Source organism: Pongo abelii, chromosome Y (assembly GCF_028885655.2).
Source record: "Pongo abelii isolate AG06213 chromosome Y, NHGRI_mPonAbe1-v2.0_pri, whole genome shotgun sequence".
Taxonomy (NCBI): Eukaryota; Metazoa; Chordata; class Mammalia; order Primates; family Hominidae; genus Pongo; species Pongo abelii.
In genome coordinates, this window is record NC_072009.2 from 51,369,039 (window position 1) to 51,377,121 (window position 8,083).

At 37.2% G+C, this 8,083-nt stretch overlaps 1 pseudogene; it reads right to left on the bottom strand.

Annotated features, from left to right (window-relative positions):
- Positions 1-7,754, bottom strand: part of LOC129053307 (heat shock transcription factor, Y-linked-like) — a 29,943-nt pseudogene extending 22,189 nt beyond the window's left edge.
- Positions 7,755-8,083: the final 329 nt, after the last annotated feature.

Consider the following 8,083-nt stretch of genomic DNA (forward strand, 5'->3'; position numbering starts at 1 on the left):
TGCAGTGTTGCAATTTCTCACTCACTGCAAGCTCCACCTCCCAGGTACATGCCATTCTCCTGCCTCAGCCTACCAAGTAGCTGGGACTAAGGCAGCCACCACCATGCCTGGCTAATTTTTTTTTTTTGTATTTTTAATAGAATGGTGTTTCACCATGTTAGCCAGGACCGTCTTGAACTCCTGACCTTGTGATCCACCCAGCTTCACCTCCCAAAGTCCTGGGATTAGAAGCATGAGCCACCCCACCCAGCCGAGATTTTCTAACTTGCTGAATCAGAAGAAAGGTTTAATTCTGAGATGAATCCACAAATCACAAAGAAGTTTCACACATAGCATCTTTCTAGTTTTTACTTGAGAACATTCTGACTTTCCCCATGATCTTTTATGGGATCTAAAATGTCCCTTCACAGATTCTCCAAAAGAAAAAAAAAAAGTGTTTTCAACTTGTCCAATCAAAAGAAAGTATTAACTCTGTGAGATGAATCTGAAAATCACAAAGCAATTTCACAGATAGATTCTTTCTAGTTTTTAATCATGGGATATTCCATTTTACCCCATTGGCCTCAATGGACTTCCAAATATCCCTTCACAGATCCTCCAAAAAGTGTGTTTCCAACCTGCTGAATCAAAAGAAAGTTTTAACTCTGTAAGATGAATCCACACATCACCAGGCTGTTTGACAGACAGCTTGTTTTTAGTTTCTACCTGGGTACATTCTATTTTTCCACATGGTCTCCTAGGCTCCTAAATTTACCTCTACAGACTCCCCAAAAAGAGTGTTTCCATCCTACTGAATCAAAAGAAAGTTTTAACTCTGTTAGATGAATCCACACATCACAAAGCAGTTTCACAGACATCTTCCTTCGAGTTATTCCTTGGGATATTTGGTTTTTCCCCATGGGCCTCAATGAGCTCCCAAATATCCCGTCATAGATTCTCCAAAAAGATTCTTTCCAACCTGCTGAGTCAAAAGAAAAGTTTAACTCTCTGAGATGAATCCAGACATCATGAAGCCATTTCTCATACATTTTCTTTCTAATTTTTATCTGTGATATTCTGTTTTTCCTCTAGGCCTCAATGGGGTCCAAAATGTCCCTAGGCACATATTCCAAAAAGAGTGTTTCCAACCTGCTGAACAGAAAGGATGCTTTACTTCTGTTAGATGAATCCACACATCACAAAGTAGTTTTACACATAACTTCTCCCTAGTATTTACCTCGGGATATTCAGTTTTTCCCCATATGATTCAATGGGCTCCCAAATGTTCCATTGTAGATTCTCCAGAAAGTGATTTTTATCTGCTGAATCAAAAGAAAGGTTTATCTCTGTGAGATGAATCCACACATCACGAAGTGGGTTCTTTGATAGCTTTTTTCTATTTTTTACCTGGGGATATTGCACTTTTCCCCATAATCTTCAACATGTTCCCAAGTGTGTCTTCTCAGATTCTGAAAAAGAGTATTTTGAACTTGCTGAATAAAAAGAAAAGTTTAACACTGTGAAATGAAGCACACTTCACAAATCAGTTATACCAATAGCTTCTGTATAGTTTTTACCTGGGTATATTTTGTTTTTCCCTATGGGCCTCAATGGGCTCCCAAATGTCTTTTTGCAGATTCTCCAGAAAGAGTGTTTCCAACCTGCTGAATCAAAAGAAATGCTTAACTCTGTGAAATGAATCCACACAAAACAAAGCAGTTTCACAGATACTTTATTTCTAGTTTTTACCTAAGGATACGTGGTTTTTTCTGCATGGGCCTCAAAGGTCTCTTAAATGTCCCTTATCAGAATCTCCAAAAAGAGCATTTCTAACCTGCTGCATCAAAAGAAATGTTTAAACTCTGTGAGATATAGCCACACATCACAAAGCAGTTTTACAGATAGCTTCTTTCTAGTTTCTAACTGAGGATATTCAATTTTTTCCCTTAAGCCTCAAAAGTGTCCCAAATGCCCCTTTGTAGATTCTCCAAAGAGAGTGTTTCCATACTGCTGTATCAAAAGAAATGTTTCACTCTGAGAGATGAATCCACATATCACAAAACAGTACCACAGAGAGCTTCTTTCTAGTTTTTACCTGGAGATATTCCATTTTTCCTCATAGGTCTCAATGGCCTCCAAAATGTCCCTTCACAGATTCTTCAAAAAGAGGGTATCCAATCTGCTGAATCAAAAGAAATGTTTCACTTTGTGAGATGAGCCCACATATCATAAAGCCATTTCACAGATAACCTCTTTCTAATTTTTACCTTGGATATTCAGTTTTTTCCTGATTGTCCTCAATGGGCTTTCAAATGTCCCTTTGGAAATTTTCCAAAAAGAGTGTGTCCAACCTGCTGAATCAAAAGAAATGTTTAACCCTGTGAGGTGAATCCAGACATCACAAAGCAGTTTCATGGATAGCTTCTTTCTAGTTTTTTCCTGGGGATATTCTGTTTTTCCCCACTGGCCTCAAAAAGCTCCAAAATGTTCCTTTGCAGATTCCCCAAAAAGAATGTTTCCCACCTATTGAATCAAAGCAAAATTTAACACTGTGAGATGAATCCACACATAACAAAGCAATTTCACAGGTAGATTCTTTCTAGTTTATACCGGTGGATTTTCAGTTATTTCCCTTAAGCTTCAAAGGGTTCCAAAATGTACCCTCACAGATCTCCTGAAGGAGTGTTTTCAACCTGCTGAATTAAAAGGAAGGCTTACCTCTGTGAGGTTAATGCATACATCACAACACAGTTTGATACATAGCTTCCTTCCAATTTTGATATGGGGATATTTTGTTTTTACTCTAGGCCTCAATGGGCTCCAAAATGTCCCATCACATGTTCTCCAAATACAGTGTTTTTTAACTGCTGAATCAAAAGAAAGGTTTAACTCTGTGAGATCATTCCACACATCAAAAAGCAGTTTCACATACAGTTTTTCCAATTTTTATCTGGGGATACACAGTTTTTCTCAATAGGCCTTGATGAGCTTCTCAATGTTCCGTCACAGATTTTCCAAAAAGAGTATTTCCTACATGCTGAATCAAAAGAAAGATATAACTTTGCAAGATGAATCCACACATCACAAAATTTCACAAATATCTTATTTCTAGTTTTTATCCAGCATGTTTTTTTTTTTCATAACCCACAATGGACCCCCAATGTCCCTTTACAGATTGTCTAACAAGAGTGTTTCCAACCTCCTGAAAAATAATAAAAAAAAAAGTCTGTAAGATGAATCTGCACATCACAAGGCAATTTCACAAAGAACTTCTTTATAGTTTTTATCTTGGGATATTCCATTTTCCCCCAAAGGCTGCAATGGGCTCCCAAATGTCCCTTTGCAGATTCTCCAGAAAGAGTGTTTCCAACCTGGTGAATCTAAAGAAAGATTTAACTCTGTGAGATGAATCTTCACATCACAAAGTAGTTTCACAGAAAGCTTCTATCTTTTATCTGGGGATAGTTGATTTTCCCCATAGGTTTAAAAGGACTCCCAATGGTCTCTTCACAGATTATCCAAAAAGAGTGTTTCCAAGCTGTTTAATAAAAAGAAAGGTTTAACTCTGTGAGATGAACCCACACATCACAAAACAGTTTCATAGATAGTTTCTTTCTAGTTTTAATCTTGGAATATCCAATTTTCCTCCATAGGTTTCAATGGAATCCCAAATGTCCCTTCACAGATTCTTCAAAAAGAGTGTTTTCAACTTGCTGAATCAAAGAAATGTTTAGCTCTGTGAGATGAATCCACACATCACAAAATAGTTTCACAGATACCTTCTTTCTAACTTTTATCTGGGAATATTCAGTTTTTCTTCATAGGCCTCAAAGGACTCCCAAATGTTGCTTCACAGATTCTACAAAAAGAGTATTTCCAACCCGCTAGATTGAAATAAAAGTTTAACTCTATGAGATTAATCCACACATCACCAAGTAGTTCCACAGATAGCTTCTTTCTAGTTTTCATCTGGGGATATTCTTTTCTTTTCAAAAGACCCCCAATGACCTCTGAAATGTCCCTTTGCAGATTCCCCAAAAAGAGGGTTTACAATCTGCTGAATCAACAGGAAGGTTTAGTTCTGTGAGATGAATTTACACATCCCAAATCAGTTTCACAGATAGCTTCTTTCCAGTTTTATCTGGGGATATGTAGTCTTTCATCATAGACTTCATGGGCTATAAAATGTCCCTTCACAGATACTGTTAAAAGAATGTTTCCCACCTGCTGAAAGAAAAGAAAGTTTTACCTCTGTGAGATGAATCCACACATCACAGACATTTCACAGATAGTTTCTTTCTAGTTTTTATTTGTGGATATTTGGTAGTTCACTATAGGCCTCAAAGGACTCCCACATGTCTCTTCATAGATTCTCCAAAAGTTTTCCTAACTGTTGGATCAAAGAAAAGGTTTAACTCCGTGAGATGAATTCACACATCACAAAGCAGTTTCAGAGATAGTTTCTTTCCAGTTTTTGTGTGGGGATAGTAGGTTTTTCCCCATAGGCTTTTATGGGCTCCCAAATGTCCCTTTGCAGATTCTACAATTAGAGGGTTTCCAACCTGCTGAATCAAAAGAAAGGTTGAACTCTATCAAATGAATCCACACATCAAAAGTCAGTTTCACAAAGAGCTTCTTTAGGTTTTTATTTTAGGATATTTTGTTTTTTTCCATAGGCCACAAAGGGCTCCCAAATATCCCTTTGCCACTGGGAATTGTTACTGCAAATAAAGGAACAAGTGGTAAGGAGACAGCTAATTCTTTCAGGCAAGGACCTGCCAGTCAAAACAGAAGATGAAAAAGAACTTTTAGAAGCATGGAAAAATTATAAGTAGACCTAAAAAAGAGCATCATAGTTGAAATGATAACCAGTGATGCTAATCTCAGTAAGTCAAAATTATTGCATCTCTAGTGAACAATACTGTGACCTACCCTTTTAGAAAAAGTTGTGGTGAGGAAAAAATAAAAATTAATGCCACAACACCAAGAATGTTCATTTTGACAATGAAAATAAGTGCTATATTTGTAAGTCCCAGTCAACATTGACTAATTCACATACATACGTGTATATATATACACACACATACATATATGTATTAAGTACTGTGTTACATCAGTGCTGGTTGTCTAAGACAGACAGACAGACAGGAAAATTAATGCGATAGACAAGAAGCACTATCCTGGAAGGAGTGATGTCTGTGTTGTAGTAGTCTTAAGTAGGCAAACTGGGGAGAGACTTTTGTCTCCAAGAAAATAATGGGACTCAAGTTACCAGATGGAAAAGGGCATGTCTGAAAGTGGAATGGTCTGAATGTCTCACTGTGGTGAAACAGAAGGACATAAAGCTGAAAGGAAAACAAATATCAGGTCTGGAAGGGATTTATTTAGCCATGCTGAGGATCGGGACTCAGAATCTAAAAGGTGTTAATCCTGACAAAAAGCAATTAAATCTGACTTTGTATGGAGCACGAAACCAATGTGATGAAATTCTGCAGTAGAGGTGGGGTATGGTGGCTCAAACTTGTAATCTCAGCAGTTTTGGGGGCCATGGTGGGTGGATCAAATGCAGCCACGAGTTCAAGACCATCCTGGCCAACATGGTGAAACCCTATTTCTACTAATAATATAAAAATTAGCCCAGTGTGGTGGGCATGTGTTTATGTGAGCCTCTATTCCCTTTGTGTCATGCAAATTTTTGCCCTCATTTGATTTATGCCAGACTACTTTAGAAGTCACTTATTACTTTTTCCTAGCTCCAGTTGTTTCCTTTCCTTTGCCTGCTGTCATTGTTTGATATGTCCCCTCCAAATTTCACATTGAAATTCTGTGTCCATTGAGATAGTGTTGGGAGGTAGGATGTTTGAGAGGTGATTAGCCATGTATGCTCAACCCCATGACTGAATTGATGGTGTTATCTGGAGAAGAAGTTAGTTATTCTGTGAGTGGTCTTTGATGAAGGATGAGTTTGGTCTCAATTTTCTGTTCATCTCATGCCCTTCGCCATATGAGGTCAACCTGCCATGTTGTAACATAGAAAGAAGATCTCATGAGATGCAGCCCCTCGGACTTCCCCACCTCCAGAACCATGAGCAAAATAAGTCTTTTTACAAATTAGTCAGGCAGTGGTGCTGTGTTGTTTCAGCAGCAAATGGACCCAAAGACTTTATTATTTTTTCCTCTTTAGAGAACTAAATTAGTTAACTTACATAGGAGCACATCAAATTTTCTTACAAATGATCAAAACGCCCATATATACTTTTACAAAAAGTAGTAAAATAGCCTGACACTGAAAGAAAACACCATTCTACTTTTAACTATACTTTGAGAAATAGAGAAAAAAGGAAACATAAAAGTCGACATGCAGTTTTATTGTTCAGTAAGATAATTGCAGAAATTTTTGGATTTTTTTGGTCAATGTAAATGTTAGTCTCTGTTGTCCCGCATAACCTGGTACACTTTTAATGGAAGATCATTTGTAATCAGGGTGATATTTGTCCAGTTGTGATGGTTGAAGATCTGGCCTGGAATGAGGGACCGCTGATGTATCAGGTATCATAGGCATTTGCAACCACGAGTTGCCTGCTGGTAGCAGGTTAAGACGTGTAGCCTCGTTGACTGATATCACAGGATATCTTGTTGGAAGAGCAGATTGTTCCACTATCAGCCCCAGATAATGGTTTTACTAGGGAGATGTGTTAGGGTATTGAGAAATTGTGGTTGTAATGAAATTCACAATGTGGCCACTTGCTTGGATGCAGGTGCTATGAGAGTGCACATGAATAGTGGTCAACTGATTCAAAATAGCATGTTGATCTTTTGTAATTTGTTGAGACAAGTGGCAATAACAAACATAACACTTAAAATATCAGATTTCTGCTTCATCACACAAACTTAATGTCATCAAATAATTCATGAACATGGTTTACTATCTTCAGAAATGTGCTTTTGGGAAAAAAGCACTCAAGTTGTTAAGCCCTCAAGTGAAAACATGTTATGTATTAATAGTAACATTGCATTAAGTGGCTTTGGTACATTTATTTTGATAAATGAGCTTCAAAGTTGTTAGCAAAATTCCTTAAAACCCTGAAAGGTTAATGCTCAAGCTGAACTCAATAATTTCAAAAAAATGAATAATTTTTACATTAGTGTTTTACATAATTTTCAAAATGTGATCTTACTGCATGTATTAATATATTTACTGGTATACAAAGTAAAATTACATATATACTCTATGTAAAGTGTTAACTGAAATATGCTAAATACCTTGCTTAAGACAATGGATTCATTCTCTTCTGCCAGAAAGGTGGCTAGAAAGGCAGATCTTTGAAAATTCTGTAAATTTTACTAAATCCATAAAGGCTGAGCTGTCAAACAAAACTTTTGATACTGTCAGCTTGAAATATTCTGTAAGGAGCCTTTCTATGCAAAATTTCTTTCTTGAAGAGTTCTTCATTAGTCACTATGCAAGTTCCATTCTCATCCCACAGAATAGACTTGAATTGGTCATTCTCAAATATTTTCCAACGTTTCCTGGGAAAGGTCGGAGAAAAAAAATCATTATCTTTATCTGGCTCAGAGACACACACTCGGTAACATGGCCATTTTAACAAGGATTCTTGTGACAAAACCTGAACAGCATTTTCTTCAATGATTGACCTTAAGTCTGAGTCCGCAGGGAATGTGTGTTTACACAGTGGAGACCTAGTGGAGGCTTCTGAATCATTTAATTCATCTCTGGGAGAAACAACTTGAGTTTCTGAAGAAACACGTGCCATCTCAAATATTTCTTTAGATATTCTTCCAGCCTGTATGGTTTTCAAGAGTGCAAATTGAAACACTGCCTCAGAAGGCCTACGAAGGTAAAGCAATCTAAAGCATCACTCTAGTATATGTCAAGCTGAGTAGCAAACACATCACAAGAGGAATTTGGTCTCCTAGCAACCAACAAAAATCTGGCTAAAAGAATTTCCTTCCCAGTCTGAGAAATGTATCCAGTGAAAATAAAATATAGATTGCTCACTTACATACTGTAGGCTGCAAAATCTCATCCCTGTAGCAGCATTTAAATAAATAAGAAAATAATGTCCTCAGTCCCTGAAATAAA